This window comes from Cherax quadricarinatus, chromosome 77 (assembly GCF_038502225.1).
Source record: "Cherax quadricarinatus isolate ZL_2023a chromosome 77, ASM3850222v1, whole genome shotgun sequence".
NCBI lineage: Eukaryota > Metazoa > Arthropoda > Malacostraca > Decapoda > Parastacidae > Cherax > Cherax quadricarinatus.
Genome location: NC_091368.1, coordinates 9,205,727 through 9,230,968, shown reverse-complemented (window position 1 = coordinate 9,230,968; position 25,242 = coordinate 9,205,727).

The following is a 25,242-nucleotide window of genomic DNA, read 5'->3' as shown; positions in this document are numbered from 1 at the left end:
TAGCAATGGCAAATTTATCAACACACAAACTTCATAAGATGGTCAAATCTGCATCTACCCACTAAGGGAACTTTAGAAGTTATTCGAGTCATTCAAGGATGTTGGGAATGGGTTCAGTAACTGGTCATAAGGCACCTGCACATTCGAATTGTTCCTATAATCTGGTGCTTGTTACCTTACAAAGGCATTCAAAATCTGAATTCGATCAGATGAGGTGTTATGAAATAAAACAGAAAAGTTAGCGGAAGGAAACAAAAAGAAATAGTTCAGGTAACAACATAAAGGTCTTGGTCTCTACTGTAATTTCCTTGTCATTTTCCAGTACTGTATTATATACATTCCCTCGTTTTCATGCTGACAATGACCCCAGTGTGTGTAGTGGGGCGAGAACCTTCTGTTCTATAATCCTTGCCTTAAACACCTAGATAATAAATGCTAGTCCTCATTCTAGATCGTAGTAATAGTTCTCAGTAGATAACTTTGGGGAGAACTTAACATCCACTGCTATCTGTCCTTCCCCATGTACAGCAATAGTCAGCATCCAGTGAGTGGATCATTACATGATTTGTACTCAAGCCAGAAGAAATTTTAGTATTTCCCCAGTTAGATAAAATACTTCCAGATGTACTGCTCACTATGACCCCAGATTCTAGGATCACCCACATGACTGTTGATAGCCTCACCCTAGCGTAGCCTTAAGGGTCACTTGTATATTAACTCTATTACCCTCTCCTAGCCTGGTAACCAATGTCTCCCTATCCAATGTTACTCCTCACCCCAGACAAACCTTCAGGGTAAACCCTCGTACACTGACTATCCAATCTTCATTCTAGCCGTGTAACCAAGGTCTCCCTAACCACTGTCAACCCTTGTACTAGTCAAGCCTCCACTCATTCCATCCCACACAATGTTGTTAGGCATAATTGAACGGGTCGTCTCTCTCCTATAACAGGACAAACTCGATCAGCAGAGTGGATGATGGGAGGGACATACCAGGGAAGCCAGAGAAATATTGACAGTGCGGACAGTGAGAATGCCACACTGACTGTGGCGAAGCCTCACATTGGATATGAGAAACAAGTTGAGATCTACTTAGGTCACTCTTCGTTGTATGGTAGAGGGACCCTACTAAGCCTGGTTATTATAACAGGAATGGAATTGGAGTTCAGTGTGCCGCTGATGGTCTCGTCAAAGCAGAATGTTCCACTGACGGATAGATTGGCAGGGCTATTTAATATCTTAATATCTTTATTTATTCAGGTACATGTAGAAGGTATACAGGCCTAGCTGACATCACTGACATACTGCTATATAGAAAGCCGCTAGTTATGCAGAGCATTTCGGGAAAATTAGGTCAATTTTTGTCCCAGGATGCTACCCATATCAGTCGACTAACATCCAGGAACCCATTTTACTGATGAGTGAACATGGACAACATGTGTAAGGAAACAAGCCCAATGTTTCCACCTCTTGTCGGCAATCGAACCACGGACCCTCAGCGTGCTAAGCGAGAGCTTTGCCTATCAGGCCACGGGTCACCTTAGTGATATTATTTTCTGTTCATAAGTAGAGGACCCGGGGTCAGTCCCGGGAGATACGATACGTACAAGTCTCCGTACACTTGTGTCTATTCACCCATAAGAAAATAGATTCCTGTTGTGCGTAGTATCCCAGAGAGGGTAATGTACCTTATATACCGTTAGGCTTTGAAATAAGTTGGGATACGATAACAGTTCTTTGCGCGTAATCAGCGGTGCAAAATAAGTTAGAGTTTGTATTAATGTTAGTAAAATTACCAACAATATGTTAGGTAAAAGGACACAAGTGCAATTAATGTGACATTTTACTGTGGCAACGTTTCGCTCTCCAGGGGTTTTGTCAAGCCATTTCGTTTTCCAGGAGCTTCGTCAAGTCGTTTCGCCCTCTAGCAACTTGACAAAGCTCCTGGAAAGCGAAACATTGGCTCAATAAAATGTTGCATTTGTTGTACTTGTGTTCTTTCACTCAAGCAACAGTTTACCTTTGAACTGAAAGAATCAGCAGAATTGCAACATATTCTCTGATTTAGTAAATCGTTCGTTTCTCACTCGTATAACAGGATGGCACTACCATCTTAGATATGTTCCCTACTCGTATGTCGGTGCTATTAACTCGAGCAAAATTTCTCACTTAGCTTAGTTTGCGCTATCACTGTGCTAAACCAGGCTTCATTTATAGCGTAAGCAAAAAGAGAAAATTAGAGATTTAGAGATATAGCAAAATACTTAATTAGGACTTAAATTTCTGTCAGATAGCTCTTAAATGAATGTAAGTGACCCCAATTACATTCAGTCAATATGCCCTGCCGAGAGCAGTCACCTCGACCAAAACTAGATGGTTACAAATCTTAATGACTGTATATCAGTGATATCGAGTAATATTTTTATAGAATCACAGCTGTAGGAAGATGGAACGAACTAAAGGAGAGATGTAACGGACGTCGAGGCAAATCATAGCTTAATAAGTCAAGATATGAATGATCAGAATCACGTTAGCCACTTAAATGTTAAGTGGTGGGGGTAGGACCTATCGCACCAAGTCTTTAAATTCAACAACTGCAACACCACATTCCAGTGGCGGCTGCAGAACTTCCATATAGGAGGGACTTAGGGGTGGAAACCTGGTTGGAAGGGAAGAGAGAGAGAGAGAGGGGGGTGTAGGGGACTTTCCTTGAAGCCGAGTTTTTATTTTATTTGTGGGATGAGAAAGATTGTGGGGCCTTCAGGGCCCCCCTACGTCCTTTGTGCAGGGCCCCCCCCCTCCCCACACACGGTACCAGGAGCCGATACTCGACCTCTGCAACACTTGTTCTAGAAGAATATCAAAATAAGAAAAGGAAATCAAATGAAAGAAAAGGTAAGTGAAGGCTGAAGAATAACTTGGATGCACACTTCAGGAATGACTGAAGAAATTATTCATAATGACTCACTCCAGGAAATAGCAAGGTTGTGAAGACTGGCAACAGACCGAATACTGAGAATCGTCTGTGAAGAAATGTACTCTCAGAAAAAATCAAGGGAAAGAAAGACTAATTACCCGGATCCTGTTCCAAGAAACACACGCAGTGTATTGCAAAACACGTTAACTTCCGCATACATAGGTGTTACTCATACACTCTGTCGGAGACACTTTAGCCTTTACCACAAATGTAAGGCACGTTATTGTGTTATGAGTACGGAGCCTTCTTCTAGAAAAAAGAGAAAATGACTGACGAAAATACGCACTAGTGCGTCTGGACTAGTAGTTGAGAGAAGGAAAGAAAACGAAAGCTAGGCTTTTTGCTGCCGGTAAAATCAAGAAATTCATAGGATGTGATAAAGACATGAAATAATTTACTCATAGGAACAGAGTGAACAGACAAGGATAGTCTTAACATAAATGCAACAAGACCAAGGGAACATGACTGGAATTTACATTTTTAAATGAACCAAAGGGATTTCAGAAAGAGTAATATTGAAGTGGAAAATTCTGGTTTTCATGGACTTATCATATGATTTTTTTAAATATATAAAATATTTAAAAAATATGGATATATGTGTAAAAATGCTATTTTTATTTAATATTTGGAAGATTCACTGCGGTTAAAAATATTTACCGATAAACCTTAATTTTTAGTGGCTTGATCAATATGCAAAAAGAAATGGATTACGTAGAGACTTTCAAAAAAATATATATTATTATTATTATTATAATCAAAGGGGAAGCGCTAAACCCGGAGGATTATACAGCGCCTGGGGGGGGGATGTGGAAGGCATTCAGGCTTAATTTGGAGAACTGGAGCACAGATCCAATTCCCTAAATCAAGAGCCCCTCACCAACATCAAGGAACCTTCCTTGAGGGGTCAAAAAAAAAAATTATATATATATATATATATATATATATATATATATATATATATATATTATATATATATATATCTAGCAGAGCTGTTTGACGTCAGTCCCTCGAAAGTTAAATATCAGAATTAAAAGATGAAGCTCAAATCCCTGAAAAATAAACTTTGGTTTTGCAGGAAATCTATAAAGCTTGAGATACTTTAATTAAACCACGGAACGGACGGGGATTGATCCCATGGCAAGTGAGTTCTGAAACTCCAGTTCAATCTGAAAGCCACTCGGCCAGCTGGTTAGAATGAATCTCCTCGTAGCCAGGTGGCCCAGCGGCTTACGCACTGACCTGGAATTTTGGGACTCGCCAGCCTTGGGTTCTAACCCCACCCTCTTCGTGGTTTGTTTGCAATTGTGTTATTACGATTACGTGAGTATTGTAATTGTTGTGATATTTTAACAATATAGGTAGTCAAGATAAATTAGGATCAACAGCGGAAATAATTTATAAAAAAGATGATGTTTTCCAGTACTCCTGAAGGCTGTAGGAATAAAAGATTCAATTTACCCTCCGTCTGACTGCAGCAACCCCTTTTTTATTCCCCAACTCCCTCCCCCTCTCCCCTCCCCTCTTCCCCTAAGAGGGGGAGTTTATGCTTGGTTATGCTGGAGGGTTGCACATAGGACGATAAAAGTTGATATAGAAAGAAAAATAGAAAGATTACATTCCGAACAAGATTGTTTCTATGCATGTTTACCATACATATAATTTTTGCGTAAGCCAGACCTGATGTGGATGGCAAGTTTAAGCATTCTGAAAGTTTCTTGCTACAAGCGCTCAGTTTTCTGTTAATATCTCAAAAACGGCAAGTTTTCCTTTTAGTAAAAATGCATAGAAATAAAATTACAAAGAGCTGGAAATTCTCTATTTAGGAAAGCAAGAATATGATTTTTAAGAAGCTCAAATTCCTTTAATTCAAAAATATATAAATTGACTTGTATACATGTTGAGCTACTGATAAACTTATGGCGCATTGATTTAAGACTATTTTTTTTAAATGTCTTCTTTCCATGAGTGATGCTTCCAATACTTTTCATGTTTATCAAAACGTGTTTGAGTCTTGTATCAGACCATACACCACATCAGAAATTTTCTGTCCGTCAAATAGTGGAAATCCTTCTGATGTAAATCTGTGAAACTCATTGTCTGCCACTTTTAGATGAAGTGAATACATTTCATGGAGGTAGAGCTGCCAGGATTTGGCAAACAGGACATGTCCGCTTGCATAAAAAATAGGTATCACAGCTAGTATGCAATCTAAATGAAAATTCCAATTCCCTATGCGCTCTGCCTCAGTGAAATGCAGTAATATACTTACAAGAACAGAACGCTGTAACTATAATTGAACTGTCTTTCTGTTTTATCTTAAGGATGTGATGTGATGTGCAAACTTCGTACAGATCTTTTAAATACTTTTACCGTCGCTACTTCCGAGATTAATATCATTGTTTTCCACTTAGTTAAATATTGGAGGAAAATCATTATAACTCGCGAGAATTTGTTGTAAATGTTGTTAATCAGTTTTATCAATAGCAATGTCATGAAAAACTAAGTTTACCAAAGTACAATATATTAACATAAGTGTTTAGATAGCTTGTGGATGTATACGAGGTGCAGATAAGGAATCAAATACCATAGACTATAATTCTGGAATTCCACTGCCTTCCATGATAGTTAATCAATTCGAGATATGACATTAAAAGATGAAAGTTCACCTCTGAAAATTCACCTAGATTCTCTTAACACGGAAACGCTTCATTCTTCTTTTACAAAATTCTTCTGAAAAGAGAAGCACCGTAACAACATTAAATCAGGGGCGGGCAAGTTCGTCAGTAAGGAGAGCTACATATAAGGCTTTTAATACATTTTTGAATGCTTAAGATCCACTGCAAATATTTTGAAATTGTATTTAACTTTAAAATCAATCTTAAGTATTTAATCAGAAAAGTACTTATGTACACTGCACTAATTATGTTCCGCTACAAGCACGTAACTTGTGTGTACTGCATGAAGAGTGATGGCATGAAGAGTGATGGCATGAAGAGTGATGGCATGAAGAGTGATGGCATGAAGAGTGATGGCATGAAGAGTGATGGCATGAAGTGATGGCATGAAGAGTGATGGCAAGAAGAGTGATGGCAAGAAGAGTGATGGCATGAAGTGATGGCATGAAGAGTGATGGCATGAAGAGTGATGATTATCTTCAGCGAGTTTAAACAGCAGTTTAGACACACAATGCATATGAATGTTGGAAAAGATAATGTGAATTACCCCTACATAATATATATATATATAATATATATATATATATATATATATATATATATATATATATAATATATATATATATATATATATATATATATATATACACACCTGACTTTCCTACGACTATTACATAGAAGAAATATTTCTTTGGAGGGAAATGGAAATGTTTTTGTTATTACTACTTAAAAGAAACATAATCTGGAATCTATATAGATTAATTTATTATATAAATTGTTAATAAATAGTGATAACAGAGAGCAATAAGACCGTAAACAATGTAGAAAGAAAGGAAGAAATATGAATAACGACAATCACACTCATTAAAAAGAAATTGATATTTAGAGAAATGGAAAGATAAATAGACTGGAGAGCAACAAAGAAAATGAAACAAAAGGGAATTAGTCGACAAAAAAGTTGATGTAAACTCAGAGCGAAGAAAAGATGGAAGTCTTCCGTGTGTAAATTATAGTAGCGAGAAATTCAAGGAACATTGATGAAGATATACGAAAATCAGGAAAACAACGCAAGTAGATAAACAACATCTGTTGAGTGATGGATGTGTAGGAACTCCACAGGAAATGTCTGAATTTGCTTCATTCAGTGTTGCTGTTTTGTGTGTGTGTGTGTGTGTGTGTGTGTGTGTGTGTGTGTGTGTGTGTGTGTGTGTGTGTGTGTGTGTGTGTGTGTGTGTGTGTGTGTATCTGTCTGCCTGTCTCTTTGTGTACGTATTTTTCTTTACGTACATTATCAAAGTGTGTATCTCACAACTAGTGGACGAAGGATCGAGCCCTCATGGCATAATGTTTATATTCCTAGCACGATTTTTAATCGAGACCTTTCGGCACAATGTTTATACTCTTCAGGAGTGTTTCACTGGATCAAGAGCTATTCACCAACATCCAGGAAGTTCTCATGAAGGGACTGCTTACTTCAGAAGTGCTAACAGTAGCTCATGCATTCAGTATTCATTTCAAAGCCTCGGAGAGTAGAGACGAACTGTTTACAATGGACTCTGGAACAAAACCTTTGCTGGGTGGTGTATCAGGAAAATGTCTCACAGCATTTCTTTAGAGAGATTTTTAATTTTCTCTTCTGAGAAAACTCTACAGTCAGCCACAACTCTTGCAGGTGAGGACAATAAACTTCATCTTCATCTAGCAAGGGATCAATACTGGTTCATTGTGGGTGTGTCAGGGCGGACGTAGCCCAAGGGAAGAAAACAGGTTTTCGCTTGGCTTTGTGTGGGTAAGAGACGTCTCGTGTTGATATTACTATATTTATGTTGAAATACTGAATCCGTAAGGTTCATACAGTGCTTGAGGCATGGGACGTAATCAGGTTTGATCTGAGGAAGAACAGATTACCTTGGATTCTCCTGATCAAAAGCCTTTCACTAGCATTATGGCTCCTCTTTCACTGAAAGATGCGAAGAAATGACAAAGCCGTGAGAAATGTATGTTCATTTAATATCCAAACATTTTCCTTAGTCATCAAAATTCTTGATAGATAGTCTGATTATTAAGTGAAGGTGCTGGCCACAGCTTTGAGTATCTCTCTACAATAATTATTCGCCTTAGATTTCCCCGAGGAAAACCTACTTCTGATGTTTTAAGTTTGAAAGCATGTATGCCAGCTACACCACATCAGTAGATGTATTGTTTCCAGCCACACCCAGGAGCTACAACGCAAACCTAGTAGACTAAGATATACAAAAACTTATCACTGGGTTACTTCCCTCATGGAACATGGCGTGTGTGCCTTGTACTCAGCAAGTAGTACTCATTGTCCAACCCATTTATTACCTTCAGCAGAAAACGTACGTTCTAAGAGACTCACATGCCACACCCTGCCAGATGTACTCCTCTAATTTTATTTCGTTGTCTATTAATTATACGTAAAATACGTTTGAATACATTAACATATTCTAACATAATATCAGTGTACAACTGAGCCCTTGTTATTATAGTAACTATGTTAATAAGACTACTATAGGCTATTTTTCTGACACTGATGAAAAAAAATCAACTTTTTCTCATCGAAGACATAAATTTATTTTTCTGAAGCTGTTTAAAACGGTTTCCAAACCCGTTTTTATTGCTTACTGAACATGTCTCATTTTCAGACTTGATGGATTTATATCATCTTAGTATTAACATGATTTAGAACGTAATTAACTGCACATTAAGGCAATCACTTATTATATATAATTTTGAAAATTCGCAAAAAAAAGCTTATAGAACACAGAACAAGCAATGAACACGAACTTTAAAACATTGGTGATTTTCGCTTGTAGAGATAAATGTTGATTTGTGTGTTTATAAGTTCATAAACATTGAAATAGAGAGGGAAGGAGGCTTTAGCAGTTATTTAACACAAATTTCTAGTTTTGGCCTCTGTTTTGAATTGTTACTAAGTTGATTTTATTGTGAAATAGACTGAACGACCTCTTTTAGGAGGACCGGTCGTTTCTTGCCATCAACGATTAATAAAGAAGACAATCTCCATAAACAGTCAAAATTTAATTTCATTCACGTGCTAGAAATTTTCCTCAAATAGTCCCCAAATAGGCTTGACGTAAGGCCGAATTAGGGGCGACTTAAGTGGAGCTGCGGTTTTTTCTTTCTTTCCACCGATTATTAATTAGTACAAACGACTTGCTCGGGCAATAGCCTGAATTTGGTTTTGCTTCAGCACTATAAGTGAACCAAAATGGGCGTTAAAACTGGCAAGAATCAGCTGTTTTTTGCTACATTCCCCTCGGCGGTTTACCTTCCCTCTAAAATATCGTAGACCTTTGTAGGTCTATGCCGAACTTCAAAAAACACCTAAAATCCTATAAAAAGATTGAGTTTTCGGATTAGAGAAAAAATAAAGATTGAGTGCTTGCTCTACAAAACTAAATGACAAATTTTGCTCTAAATTATACAAAATATAAATATTCCAACATTTTTTCGATAGGTAATCAACTTTTCATGTTCATACAGTATCCAACAACAATACAGTTAAGTATATATGTCATTACAGGCTGTAGACTTTGTCTACAGCAAGCAAAAAAATATTATAGGCTTTATCTCTACAACCTTACAATGCAGAGACAAAACGAAAAATATTTTGAAATCGAAGTTAAAAAATGTATATCCCTCACCAAAAATGATCTATCATCAGAATTCTCTTAGTCTCTGGTATAATTCGTTCTTTATCCCGTATAACAGAATTTCTTTACTGTTAATATTTTCCAACAGTGTTTTACAAAATGATATTTCACTGGTTAGTACTTTTGTGTATGGTGACTGGTTAAGTTGTACAATAATCCGCACATAGGAGAGAGAAGCTTATAACGACGTTTTGGTCCAACTTGGACCATTTACAAGGTGAGAGAGCCAGTATATAATTTAGGAGAGGGACAGGGACACACCCTCGTGTGTTAGTGTGACTTCTAAATGGTCCAAGTCGGACCGAAACGTCATCATAAGCTTCTCATATGTTCGGGTTATTCGTGTATTGTTCCAATCACTGTATTGTGCCTTTTTGTTCTTTTTGGTGAAGCTATCGTTGAGATTTTATTTACACTTGGGTATTTTGTGTTCTCACCATTACAGAAATTTTCACGGATACAATCACGCATCTCATTATATTACAGAAGAATTATGACAATTCCAAATCAGTCTCTCAGGCGAGAGGTGATACGTTTTTGATCCAGAAAACCCCAGTTTGTTTGCCACATAATTTAATCCCTATTTTCTTCATTTCATTTATTATTGTTCATTGCAGCCTAACTTTCAACATGCGAAATGGTTGCAAGAAGATTTAAATCATGAATTATCCAGTCTTTGGGATGTACTTATATCCTCTCTCATACTGTCTGAAGTCAAACTGCGCAGTAAACGTTAGTTATTACTGCTGCTGATGCTATTATTATTATTATTATTATTATTATTATTAGTATTATTATTATTATTGTTATTGTTGTTGTTATTAGGTAAAAGGACACAATTGCATCTAATGTGACATTTTACTGTGGCAACGTTTCGCTCTGTAGGTAATTCTACCATCATTAATTATTATTATTATCATTATTATCCAGAGTGCCTCTTTTGGCACCTCTATTCCTATAATTTCTTGCTAGTATCTACTATACACACACACACACACACACACACACACACACACACACACACACACACACACACACATACACACACACACACATTGTGTGTGCGCGAGCGCATGTATGTGTGTGCAAAATATTGTAATAAAAATCCTTACTAATGACTTTGGAATATATTAGCAATTTGTCACTTTGTTTGATGGCCTCAACTTCACTAACGATATTGCACTCGAGTGTTATCTTCAGTAATGTGATGAGTATCTTAACAAGTCACATAAGTTGTGTGTTACTGTCCTCACACATTTGCCCAGAATATACTGGGAAGGCGAGTAGAATGTTTAGATTCTAAATATATTCAACGAGAAAAGGGAGATAATGAGGCTTGATCTATGAAAGAGGAGGTGGGTGGTTCAGAGTCTTTGGATTACCAGCTATTAATAGGAATTAAAACACCTACCCCCTTCCCCTGCCATTCCTTAAAGGAAGTCGTCTCAGAACCACCACAAACTTGGAAGAAGGAAGAACTTGTGCAAACTTAATTTTTAGTGAGGTATTATGTCCTCCAGGAAAGAGAGGAAACGGAAGATGTCCAAATTGTGGTGATGGTTTCTTGATGCAAGAAACTCCAGCTACCTTTCTATTCTTCAATGAAAGATAATTAACTTATATTCTTTATGCTCTCTATGACCCCTATATAATAATAATTGATAATAACGTTCCATTCCTTAAATGAAAAAAAAACTACGTTTAGATTAAAATACTAGGTGTTGCCAACGACCGAAACGAAAGTATCATCCATGGTAGTTCCTGCTGCTGATACCAGAGTATCATCCATGGTACTTCCTGCTACTGACACCAGAGTACCGTACATAGTGAATCTTCAAGGGTAATGGACAGATTACATCGTCTTCACGTCTCTTCTGCTTCTATCGACTGAAAAAGCCTACTGTGTAGGCGAAACGTTTCGAAATAAAGATACCTGACTGTTGCATATGTCTTACCTAACTACCATACATAGTACATCCTGCTACTAACACCAGAGTACCGTACATAGTACTTCCTGCTACTGACACCAGAGTACCATCTATGATACACCCTGCTATTGGCACGAGAATACCATCCCTGGTACTTCCTGCTACTGACTCCAGAGTATCTTCCACTGTATTTCCTTCTTCTGAAACCAAATTACCATCTATAAATAACAAAAAGGCACAATACCGTGACTGGAACGATACACAAATAACCCGCACATAAAAGACAGAAGCTTACGACGACGTTTCGGTCCGACTTGGACCATTGACAAAGTCACACAGTGTGACTTTGTCAATGGTCCAAGTCGGACCGAAACGTCGTCGTAAGCTTCTGTCTTTTATGTGCGAGTTATCTGTGTACCATCTATAGTACGTATTGCACCCAGTACTTAGGTAACATCCATATTACTCCCTGTGAATGACATCAGAATGCCTAACTGGTGATTTGATGGTACTCTATCACTGCAGTACTATCCCTTGCATTCCGACACCAGGGTACGATACAGGGTAAACCATGTTACAGATAGGGTTAAACCCATAGCAAGTGAGTTGTAAAACCCCAGGCTAGTGCGTAAGTCACCAGACGTTGGTTCTAACCTCACCCGTACCATGGTTTGTTTGCAAGCGTGTCAATACGATTTCGTCAGTTATGATACAGGGTATTCCTGCAAGCGTCACTGAAGCATTTCTTTGTATTCCTTGGTATCAGCGCTGGAGTAACATTCAGTGCCTGAGCAGAAGACACGGTATTCCCTGCTACAGACGCCATGGTACCATCAAGGGTATTCCGTGGTGCAGGCAGGGTAATAATTCTCCTCAATTCGTTATGCTTTTCTGGGATGTCGAGTTAGACATCAACAAAATAGAGAGTCATAGTTTGTGCAGCCATTCCTGGAGAGTAATTTCCTGTTGAGCTTTAAGTGCCCACCAGTAGTGTGGTGTAATAGCAACCTTGGTGTCCAACATGCTCGTTGACCTCTGCCTCTGCTCCTTCACCAGCGAGTTTCATTACCAAGCAAACCTTGTAATGTGTGTGTGTAGGACTGTTCTTATTGCCTGGTGTGTGTGTGTGTGTGTGTGTGTGTGTGTGTGTGTGTGTGTGTGTGTGTGTGTGTGTGTGTGTACATGAGTGCAGACTCATGTAGATATAGAAGGAATGAAATTAAAAGTGATGATAGTACAAAAGACCTAAATACTAGGTATGGGATAGGCGAGAAGAAGTATGGAGGAAGTATAAATGGTTTGAGAAGGACTTGCCTAGCATGGGCCAGTAGGGCTGCTGCAGTGTTCCTTCTTTCTTATGTTCTTATGTATCGCCACAGATCAGGTGAGTGACAACACTCACAGAGACCAGATGTGTGAGTGCCTCTTCAAATTAAATGGGTGTGAGTGCTACCACAGGTCAGCAGTGTGAGTGCCACCACAGACCAGCTGTGTCAGTGCCACAGACCAGCTGTGTTAGTGCCGCCACAGGCCAGCTGTGTCAGTGCCGCCACAGGCCAGCTGTGACAGTGCCGCCACAGGCCAGCTGTGTCAGTGCCGCCACAGGCCAGCTGTGTCAGTGCCGCCACAGGCCAGCTGTGTCAGTGCCGCCACAGACCAGCTGTGTCAGTGCCGCCAAAGACCAGCTGTGTCAGTGCCGCCACAGACCAGCTGTGTCAGTGCCACGACAGGCCACCTGTGTGTCACCACAAGCAATCTGCGTCACCACAGGCCATCTGTGTCACCACAGGCAAGTTATGTACCACCACAAACCAGCTGGATGAGTACCACCACAAACCAGCTGGACGAGTACTACCACAAACCAGCTGGATGAGTACCACCACAAACCAGCTGGATGAGTACCACCACAAACCAGCTGGATGAGTACCACCACAAACCAGCTGGATGAGTACCACCACAAACCAGCTGGATGAGTACCACCACAAACCAGCTGGACGAGTACCACCACAAACCAGCTGGATGAGTACCACCACAAACCAGCTGGACGAGTACCACCACAAACCAGCTGGACGAGTACCACCACAAACCAGCTGGATGAGTACCACCACAAACCAGCTGGATGAGTACCACCACAAACCAGCTGGATGAGTACCACCACAAACCAGCTGGATGAGTACCACCACAAACCAGCTGGATGAGTACCACCACAAACCAGCTGGATGAGTACCACCACAAACCAGCTGGACGAGTACCACCACAAACCAGCTGGACGAGTACCACCACAAACCAGCTGGATGAGTACCACCACAAACCAGCTGGATGAGTACCACCTCAAAGCGGCTGGACGAGTACCACCACAAACCACAGACTTGGATGACAATCACCTCTCAACAGTTGGATGACAAACTCCATGAGAAAATGGTGTAATCAAGAGGAAAGCACCTTCAATTCCTTGGATCACGAGCCCTCAAGATAAGGGCAGCGTAATCAAACCAGGAGGGACTGACAGCTACTTTACCTAAGTCTGACTCATCCTGGCTGCATGTTTTCCTGTGACAATATTAACTAAATAATAATAATATAATAATCTACTAATGCTAATTCCTCCTGAAATAATACTGTCAGACAGGAACTGAAGTCTTAGTAAGTCATATTTGAACTTCCTCTTATGCATTATCCAGTAATTCCCAGTAATAGGCTTTAAATACTCTTAGGGTATTACTCAGCGGTATTCAGTATATTGTAATTCTTCCAGATCTTATAATAGACGCCTATTATTATTATTATTATTATTATTATTATTATTATTATTATACCAAGCGCTAAATCCATGGGCTAATAGCGCCTCTGACATGGGAAATGATCAGGTTAAAATCAAGGAAACTAAGGGTAATTCCAATTCCTTGCATCAAGAACAACACGTCATCAAGGTGCCCCGTCCCTTTAGGAAGTCTTGATATATAAATCTCACAGTGCAAATGGAATAAGTATCTGATATACAGATCACAACGTGGTTAAAAAATAATGGAAATTCTGATAGGCATATCACACGGGGTATCATAAATGGTGGTTATTATGAACATTTTGTCCAGGACAGAAATCCGTTAATGACACGATTGCAAACAAACCATACCACGGGCGGGGTTAGAACCCGCGGTCAGAGAGTCTCAAAACTCCAGACCGACGCGTTAGCCACTGGACCAGCTAGCTTGAATAAATGAATCTTATTGAAGCTAGCTGACCCAGTGGCTAACGCGTGGGTCTGGAGTTTTGAGACACTCTGATCGTGGGTTCTAACCCCACCCGTGGTATGGTTTTCTATATTGATCTGTGTGCACGAACTATTGAACACCTCTTTCATACATTCATAAACACTGTTCATACTCACTAAAAGGTTAAAATTGGTTTTGAACTGTGTAAATACGATTTTCCTATTTTTATTCAATTAACTGGGGTATTAGTTTCCAGGCGATAAGTTGTAAATACCTCTTTCGACTGGTTAACTTTTAACGCATTAACAGCATTAGAAACTTACGACTCTCTCTGTACTGTATCTTTTGGATGCATTGAGGAAGAAGGGGCTGGGATTATAAGCTTCAGGGATGCTTTTCTCGGATCACTGAGGTAAAGGGATGTAATCTAAAGGAATACGGGGGTATTTTCCTCACATTACTGAAGTATATGGGGCTAGGTTTTTGGGTGAAAACATCAGGACGTGTTTCCTTAAGACACCTGCTGTCCATGTTCACCTAGCAGTAAATAGATACCTAGGTATTAGCCGACTGGTGTGGGTCGCATCCTGGGGACAAAATTGACCTAATTTACGCGACATGTTGTGCATAACCAGGGTGTTTCTTTGTAGTATGTCACTGATGTCAGCTTGGTCTGCATATGTTGTACATGCACTTTTAAAAATAAATATTATGATTTATTATTATTATTTATTATTATTATTATTATCATTATTATTATTATTATTACTATAAGTTGAATAGAGTATTCTATTCAAGATTGATGGACTGAACACATCGACTCAAGGTTGAGGGACTGATTACCTCATTCTCCTCCTGTTCTTCAAGTTTCTCCTACGTATGGACTGATGAAGCCACTGTGTGGCGAAACGTTTACTCAATAAAGATACCCAAGAGTTGCACATGTGTCTAATTTATCATTACTATAAGTGTTATGCTCGCTGTATATCACCTGTGCACCATCATTTAAGAAATAGTTATTCCCCAATGAAGGGAACGAAGAAAACTGAATGTACTTGTAATGAGAATATATACAGACAGTTTCCAGCTGTGACACTGCTACCTGTCCTGTGGTGCTAGACACTTAGCCAGCTTTTCTTATCTCACAAAAACTCATTGTCATTCTCTGTACTCCCTTCTTCAGCCTTATCACTTGTTCTCTCTCATATTTGTTTGTGCAAGCTTTAAGTAAGATATACATAAATAACCCGGACACAGGAGAATGAAACTTGTGACGATGGTTTCAGTCCGACTTGGACAAGTTAAATGGTCCAAGTCGGACCGAAACGTCGTCATAAAATTAATATTTCTATATGCGGGTAATTTATGAATTGTTCCAGTCACAGTATTGTGTCTTTAAATTAAATTTTGTCGCAGCTGAAGCGTTCTTTTCAAATTATCTCTTCATTTTTCTTCTAGCTTCATTCTATTTGCTTCATTTTATCTGTTTGAGTTTCGTCTGATTACTATAATTATGGGGAGCTCTAAACCCATAGAGATTGCATAGCGCCTGTGGGCGGCGCAGAAAAGGGGGGGGAAAGGCATTCAGGCTCAATTCAGAGAACTGTAGCACTGATCCAGGTCCCTGGATCAAGAGCCCTTCACCAGCATCAAGGAATCTCCTATGAAGGTGATATCGTCCGAGTCCAGATGAACTGTCGCTTCTCTGTTTATTTATGATTTACTCTTTGGTAAACCCAATATAATCCTCGACTACTGAAAACATTTTATTGTTTATCATCGTTACCCTTATATTGGTGGTTTTTTTCCTTGCCTTGTATGTTGGTGGTTTTTTTTCATGCCTTATATATTGGTGGTTTTTCCTTGTCTTATATATTGGTGGTTTTTCCTTGTCTTATATATTGGTGGTTTTTCCTTGTCTTATATATTGGTGGTTTTTCCTTGTCTTATATATTGGTGGTTTTTCCTTGTCTTATATATTGGTGGTTTTTCCTTGTCTTATATATTGGTGGTTTTTCCTTGTCTTATTATTCTGTGTTTTTTTCCTTGTCTTATATATTGGTGTTTTTTCCTTGTCTTATATATTGGTGTTTTTTCCTTGTCTTATATATTGGTGGTTTTTCCTTGTCTTATATATTGGTGGTTTTTCCTTGTCTTATATATTGGTGGTTTTTCCTTGTCTTATATATTGGTGGTTTTTCCTTGTCTTATATATTGGTGGTTTTTCCTTGTCTTATATATTGGTGGTTTTTCCTTGTCTTATATATTGGTGGTTTTTCCTTGTCTTATTATTGTTTTTTTTTCCTTGTCTTATATATTGGTGTTTTTTCCTTGTCTTATATATTGGTGGTTTTTCCTTGTCTTATATATTGGTGGTTTTTCCTTGTCTTATATATTGGTGGTTTTTCCTTGTCTTATATATTGGTGGTTTTTCCTTGTCTTATATATTGGTGGTTTTTCCTTGTCTTATATATTGGTGGTTTTTCCTTGTCTTATTATTGTGTTTTTTTCCTTGTCTTATATATTGGTGTTTTTTCCTTGTCTTATATATTGGTGGTTTTTCCTTGTCTTATATATTGGTGGTTTTTCCTTGTCGTATATATTGGTGGTTTTTCCTTGTCTTATATATTGGTGGTTTTTCCTTGTCTTATTATTCTGTGTTTTTTTCCTTGTCTTATATATTGGTGGTTTTTCCTTGTCTTATATATTGGTGGTTTTTCCTAGTCTTATTATTCTGTGTTTTTTTTCCTTGTCTTATATATTGGTGTTTTTTCCTTGTCTTATATATTGGTGGTTTTTCCTTGTCTTATATATTGGTGGTTTTTCCTTGTCTTATATATTGGTGGTTTTTCCTTGTCTTATATATTGGTGGTTTTTCCTTGTCTTATTATTCTGTGTTTTTTTCCTTGTCTTATATATTGGTGGTTTTTCCTTGTCTTATATATTGGTGGTTTTTCCTTGTCTTATATATTGGTGGTTTTTCCTAGTCTTATTATTCTGTGTTTTTTTCCTTGTCTTATATATTGGTGTTTTTTCCTTGTCTTATATATTGGTGGTTTTTCATTGTCTTATATATTGGTGGTTTTTCCTTGTCTTATATATTGGTGGTTTTTCCTTGTATTGGTGGTTTTTCCTTGTCTTATTGTCTTATATATTGGTGTTTTTCCTTGTCTTATATATTGGTGGTTTTTCCTTGTCTTATATATTGGTGGTTTTTCCTTGTCTTATATATTGGTGGTTTTTCCTTGTCCCTTGTCTTATATATTGGTGGTTTTTTTGTCCTTGTCTTATATATTGGTGGTTTTTCCTTGTCTTATATATTGGTGGTTTTTCCTTGTCTTATATATTGGTGGTTTTTCCTTGTCTTATATATTGGTGGTTTTTCCTTGTCTTATGTATTGGTGGTTTTTCCTTGTCTTATGTATTGGTGGTTTTTCCTTGTCTTATGTATTGGTGGTTTTTCCTTGTCTTATATATTGGTGGTTTTTCCTTGTCTTATATATTGGTGGTTTTTCCTTGTCTTATATATTGGTGTTTTTTCCTTGTCTTATATATTGGTGGTTTTTCCTTGTCTTATATATTGGTGGTTTTTCCTTGTCTTATTATTCTGTGGTTTTTTTCCTGTCTTGTGTTTGTACATCTACATGATAGTTGAAAACCCTGGTTTTTAACGCTATGGAGGACTGGTATTCAATCGTCCTCATATATAAATCAAACAAAATAAAACTAAGTGATCTGTAGAATTTTTCAGTATTAACTGACAATGACAATAATTGCTTTCATTAAAAGTCAACGACCTGTGAATTTTTCCGACCATTTTTATGAATTAATCTAACTCGTTTGCTGTCAAAAAAAAAGTTGTTGCCTTCGTGTGTGTACTCGCCTATTTGTGGTTGCAGGGGTCGAGACATAGCTCTTGGCCCCGCTTCTTCACTGATCGCTACTAGGTCCTCTCTCCCTGCTCCATGAGCTTTATCAAACCCCGTCTTAAAACTATGTATGGTTCCCGCCTCCACTACGTCACTTGTGTGTGTGTACTCACATAATTGTGGTTGCAGGGGTCGAATCATAGCTCCTAGCCCCATGTGTGTGTGTGTGTGTGTGTGTGTGTGTGTGTGTGTGTGTATTTATATGTGTGTGTTCGTCCGTCCGTCCGTCACTAACCAGGGAAAACTCTGTGCGAGTATGTTTTAGTTATCGGTTGTGTAAGACATTTGTCGATAGACACTTGACCAGTGATATGTACTAACCTGTTTGTGGTTGCAGGGGTCGAGTTACATGTATGTGTGTGTGTGTGTGTGTGTGTGTGTGTGTGTGTGGAGGACGGGGGTGTGTTCAGATGAGTCACAGAGATAACAGGAAGTATTTCTTCAGCCTCACACTGGTCTGGAAGCGGAATGGCCATGACAAGGTAGTAGTATAGGTAGACCTCACAACTTTAAGATTAAACCAGATAGGACTGAGAAGACTAGGAGGCAGCTGTCGCCCTAGCGGATTTAAGAAGCAGGGATTTTGAGTTGGGACGCCACCTCTGCAGCCTCAAATACCTGAGTACACACACACACACACACACACACACACACACACACACACACACACACACACACACACACACAAACACACACAGGAGCTGTGACTCGACCCCTGCAGCCACAAGTAGGTGAGTACACACAGCAACAAGGGGTCACAGTGGAAAGTTGAAAACTTGGATGAGTCACAGGGATGTTAGGAGGATGTAGTGGGAGGCAGGATCCATACATAGCTTTAAGAAGAGATACGATAAAGATCATGAAGCAGGGAGAGAGTGGACCTAGTAGCGACCAGCGAAGAGGCGGGACCAGGAGCTGTGAATCGACCCTTGCAAGCACAAATAGGTGAGTGTACACACACTCTCTCTCTCTCTTTCTCTCTCTCTCTCTTTCTAAACATAATTCTGCAACTCCTGCCTGATAATTGCTCCAGTAGGCACCGCCTGCAGAAACTTACTCTCACTGCTGGTTGACGATACGAGAACTGGCTACAGAAACTTGTGAAAACAAACTACTGCTGCTGGTGGTGGCTTAGAGTGCAACGAGAGAGAAGAGGCTTAAATAATTTACAAAGGTAAAACTTGATGGTAGGTCCGGGTTAGTTTACGACAATGTTTATGTAGTTTGGAGAGCCGAGGCGCCGTGAGAGGCAGAAGAGTACAGTGAAAGATATGCCTTATGGCCACCTTGTATAAATTCCAGGTGCACATCTCTTGATGTGTGTACTCACCGAGTGCAGTAGTGCATATATTACCGTACATGCACAGGTAATTTCCCTTTGGTTGGGGTGTATCAGTGTTATGCAGCTCTGCTGTAGTGAAAGGCTTTAAAACGAATCAACCAAGCAACCAACCTCATGGCTGTGCCTTGATGCTGGTGTAGGGCAGATGATCCAAAGAATTAGTTACCATCCTAGCTCCTTGGATTAAATCTTGATTGCTTCACATTCACCAGGAGCTGCACGACCCTTAACAAGGTGAGATGAGAAAAAATATTAAATTTTTCTCACTGGCAATTATCCTCGTCTAGGTAACTAATGTGAAAGATGAAATTATTTTTCTCATTCAATTTTGTTCATGTCTTAGCATAATTCTTCAATTTCGTATAACCTTCATATGAAAAGAGCTCATCAAGTATTGATGTTAAATATAATTCTTGCCATTTTCAATGTACGAACGGAATTGATGATGTCACCTTGAAATTAATTAAGGTTATTTAGGTTCAGGAACGCATAAGTACAATTATCATACATAGTTTAACATATATGTATGATAATTTATATATTAATCTTAGGATTAATATATAAATCTAGGATATAAATAAAATATAAATCTAGGATTATATAAATCTATGATTAATATATAAATCTAGAATGAGTATATAAATTTAATAAATGTCCTTATATACCCGGATCTGATGCTTTCTCTTTGAATTTCCTGTCATATATTTTTGTAAACACACTCATGCGGACTTACCTGATGCCTCCTTGACACGAATATAATGTTCCTGGCAAGGAAATAGCCATGAAGAAAAGCATTCTGAGTTGCAATAACGAACGTTGTAAAGCCTTGTTTATGCTCGTCAAGGGCTGCTTCTGAATTGCTCTCAAAGGACTTGTTTGAATATTCAAGAGATGCAGCGTAAAACTGAATACTTCCTCAGAGCTCGAGATAAAGTGTATTCGCAAAGTTATACGCGGTGATGTAAGCCCAAGTTGTGTACGCGAAGGATTTCTCCAGCACCAACAGACATTAATTGTTATAGCATCATATGAGCTAGGAGAAAGTTGGCTGGTGATTCATTCTTAACAACCCAAGCTCAAAACCAGATTTTGGGGAAAACGTAGCTGCAGATAGAGGGCTGAACCTCCAGTGAGTGATCCTCGAGAGTTTAGCTCATCGCATACACACTTATATGACATACATTATATATATATATATATATATATATATATATATATATATATATATATATATATATATATATATATATATATATATATATATATATAAAATTACAACTCGAGTTAGTGACTACCGAGGGAATAATCGTGATAAGAGTAAGAATGACCCTCAACTGACAGGGAGGAGCGACAGTAAAGCTTGTGAGTCATGATACATCAATTACGACAGCGTCGTTACATTCAGTTTTACGTCTGTCCGGACCACTTCCGCCTCACGCAAGAGAGCCTTTCCACTCGACAAGTAAATGAAGAGTGTCATTCTCCGTCTTAGAGATATAAAGCATAAGCTTTGATGCATATATTTACGTACATCATCATTTTATATACAATCATCATATAGGAGAATCTAAGGATTCTAAATTTTCGACACCATACGAATATTTGCATTTTCTGCATAGTGGATGCCTTCTAAATTATGTTGAAAATGGTATAAAATGTTATAAAATTGTATAAAATACGGACAAGGTTGATGGACTGATTACATTATCTTTGTTTCACAACTATACCTGCTGCCTCTGCATTTGTCTGAAGTAGTCTACTGTGTAGGCGCAACGTTTAAACAATAAAGTAATTACGAATATAATAATATAAGAAATTATCTTTTTCGTAAAGTTCATCATCATTTAGTTCCACTTGTACTAAGCAAAACATGAAGCTGAGGGGTTTTAGATTCCTCCAGGCAACATTCTCGCTAGTCTGGGATCCATATTTGATAACCAACGGGATATCCTCTACTTTCTGGGATATAACCCTCTTATTTCTTAATCCTTAGGGTCCTAACCACTGACACTTTAGTTAATTAATTCTTGTTCTAATGTGTATTAAAAACTTCAATATCTGACCACCAATTTCTTCGACCGTATCATGGTCTGTAATCCTTACACTCCTCTTTACACACACCGATATCTCGCCCAGTCTTGAATGTAAGTCTGTCAATTATTTTTAAGTAATCGTGGTAAACCCGTAGGGGTCAAACTGCGAGTGGAAAATGGGAAGTAATCATCTTTTATGGGATGACGGGAAGGGTAGCTATAATCCTTTAGACCACGATTACTTCACCGGGATCAAGAGAGTTCCCATGAAGGGATCCATTTGTTAAGTAACGATTACTAGGAGCCCTCGGCCAAACCAGTGTGTTGAAACGTTGAGGTGTTCTGAGTGTCGCTCCATCTCCGTCAACGTCTGAGTGACCTCTGAAATTGGAAGAGCAGCCACCTCAACGCGGTGAGATATGGGTATTTTAGATGACGGAAATAAGATAATGTGGAGGATCTTATGTGCCATCCTCAGCCGCGTATTTCACACGTACCAGTGGAACTTAGATGGATCACTCAACTGTGTGGTTTACACAGCATCAGTAAAAGGCGGACGGAACCATGAGCTATGCAATTTACACAGAACTAGGATGGTACTCTGAGCTGGGGTAATTTACATGGTACCATTGGAATACGGATGACTAACGTGGCCCTTCATACATACAAAAATAAATTTTCCAGTAAAATGAATGCAACATTTTAAAATTCCAGGAAACTGATCACAGACATTTCGTGTGTCACATTCACGACAATGCGCACACGCACACACTGTTACCAACTCGGAAGTCTGATGCTCTCTTGCACTCGGTCGTTATTAAATCAGTAAACAAAGAACTCAGCAGGACAAAGGAAGGAGAAGGCAAACAAGCAGGGGTAGATTTCTTTACAAATATATTCCTTAACTAATATATACACTATGTCTATGGCAGTCACAACCGGAGTCGGCTAAAGTTTGCTGCTCAGCCAGTAGGCTGAATTATTGTCACCTTGGCTGGAGTAGCCGACTTCCACATGATTGGTGGATTGAACTGGGCATTAAGCACAACAGTGGGGCATCAGAACTGCTACAATTTGAATTCCCAGTTCACTGGTCGAGAGGACATGATAAATGGTTGTGTGACTAACGTCAAATGAAATATAACATATTCAGTGCACGTTACCTCCCTTATATATATATATACATGTGTATATATATATATATATATATATATATATATATATATATATATATATATATATATATATATATATATATATATATATATATATATATATATATATATATATTATATATATATATATATATATATATATATATATATATATGTATATATATATATATATATATATATATATATATAAAGGGAAGGGGGACAAAAAAGATTGTAAAAATTACAGAGGAATAAGTTTACTGAGTATACCAGGAAAAGTGTACGGTAGGGTTATAATTGAAAGAATTAGAGGTAAGACAGAATGTAGGATTGCGGATGAGCAAGGATGTTTCAGAGCGGGTAGGGGATGTGTAGATCAAGTGTTTACATTGAGGCATATATGTGAACAGTATTTAGATAAAGGTAGGGAAGTTTTTTTGTATTTATGGATTTAGAAAAGGCATGTGATAGTGGATGGGGGAGCTATGTGGCAGATGTTGCAAGTATATGGAATAGGTGGTAAGTTACTAAATGCTGTAAAGAGTTTTTATGAGGATAGTGAGGCTCAGGTTAGGGTGTGTAGAAGAGAGGGAGACTACTTCCCAGTAAAAGTATATCTTAGACAGGGATGTGTAATGTCACCATGGTTGTTTAATATATTTATAGAAGGAGTTGTAAAAGAAGTAAATGCTAGGGTGTTCGGGAGAGGGGTGGGATTAAATTATGGGGAATCAAATACAAAATGAGAATTGAAACAGTTACTTTTTGCTGATGATACTGTGCTTATGGGAGATTCTAAAGAAAAATTGCAAAGGTTAGTGGATGAGTTTGGGAATGTGTGTAAAGGTAGAAAGTTGAAAGTGAACATAGAAAAGAGTAAGGCGATGAGGGTATCAAATGATTTAGATAAAGAGAAAATGGATATCAAATTGGGGAGGAGTATGGAAGAAGTGAATGTTTTCAGATACTTGGGAGTTGACGTGTCGGCGGATGGATTTATGAAGGATGAGATTAATCATAGAATTGATGAGGGAAAAAAGGTGAGTGGTGCATTGAGGTATATGTGGAGACAAAAAACGTTATCTATGGAGGCACAGAAGAGAATGTATGAAAGTATAGTAGTACCAACACTCTTATATGGGTGTGAAGCTTGGGTTGTGAATGCAGCAGCGAGGAGGCGGTTGGAGGCAGTGGAGATGTCCTGTCTAAGGGCAATGTGTGGTGTAAATATTATGCAGAAAATTCGGAGTGTTGAAATTAGGAGAAGGTGTGGAGTTAATAAAAGTATTAGTCAGAGGGCTGAAGAGGGGTTGTTGAGGTGGTTTGGTCATTTAGAGAGAATGGATCAAAGTAGAATGACATGGAGAGCGTATAAATCTGTAGGGGAAGGAAGGCGGGGTAGGGGTCGTCCTCGAAAAGGTTGGAGGGAGGGGGTAAAGGAGGTTTTGTGGGCGAGGGGCTTGGACTTCCAGCAAGCGTGCGTGAGCGTGTTAGATAGGAGTGAATGGAGACGAATGGTATTTGGGACCTGACGATCTGTTGGAGTGTGAGCAGGGTATTATTTAGTGAAGGGATTCAGGGAAACCGGTTATTTTTATATAGCCGGACTTGAGTCCTGGAAATGGGAAGTACAATGCCTGCACTCTAAAGGAGGGGTTCGGGATATTAGCAGTTTGGTGGGATATGTTGTGTTTGTTTATACGTATATGCTTCTAAACTGTTGTGTTCTGAGCACCTCTGCAAAAACAGTGATTATGTGTGAGTGAGGTGAAAATGTTGAATGATGAAATTATTTTCTTTTTGAGGATTTTCTTTTTTTTTTGGGTCACCCTGCTTCGGTGGGAGACGGCCGACTTGTTAATATATATATGTCGTGCCGAATAGGCAGAACTTGCAATCTTGGCTTAAATAGCAACGCTCATCTTGCCATATAGGACAAGTGAAAATTTGTGTATGCAATAATTTCGCCAAAATCATTCTGAACCTAACGAAAAAAAATATATTTCACTGTGTTTGTTTAGTATTAAATTATTGTAAACAAATCTAAAATATATTTAGTTGGGTTAGGCTAAAATAAATTGTTTTTGTTATAATAAGGTTAGGTAAGTTTTGTAAGTTCCTTTTGGTGCAAAATTATAAATTTTTACGTCAACATTAATGAAAAAAATATATCTTTAAACGTATAAGAGAAAATTTTAGAAAGAACTTAATTTTAAATGAGTTCTTGCTAATTGACCAGTTTTACATATTCGCTAGATATATATATATATATATATATATATATATATATATAT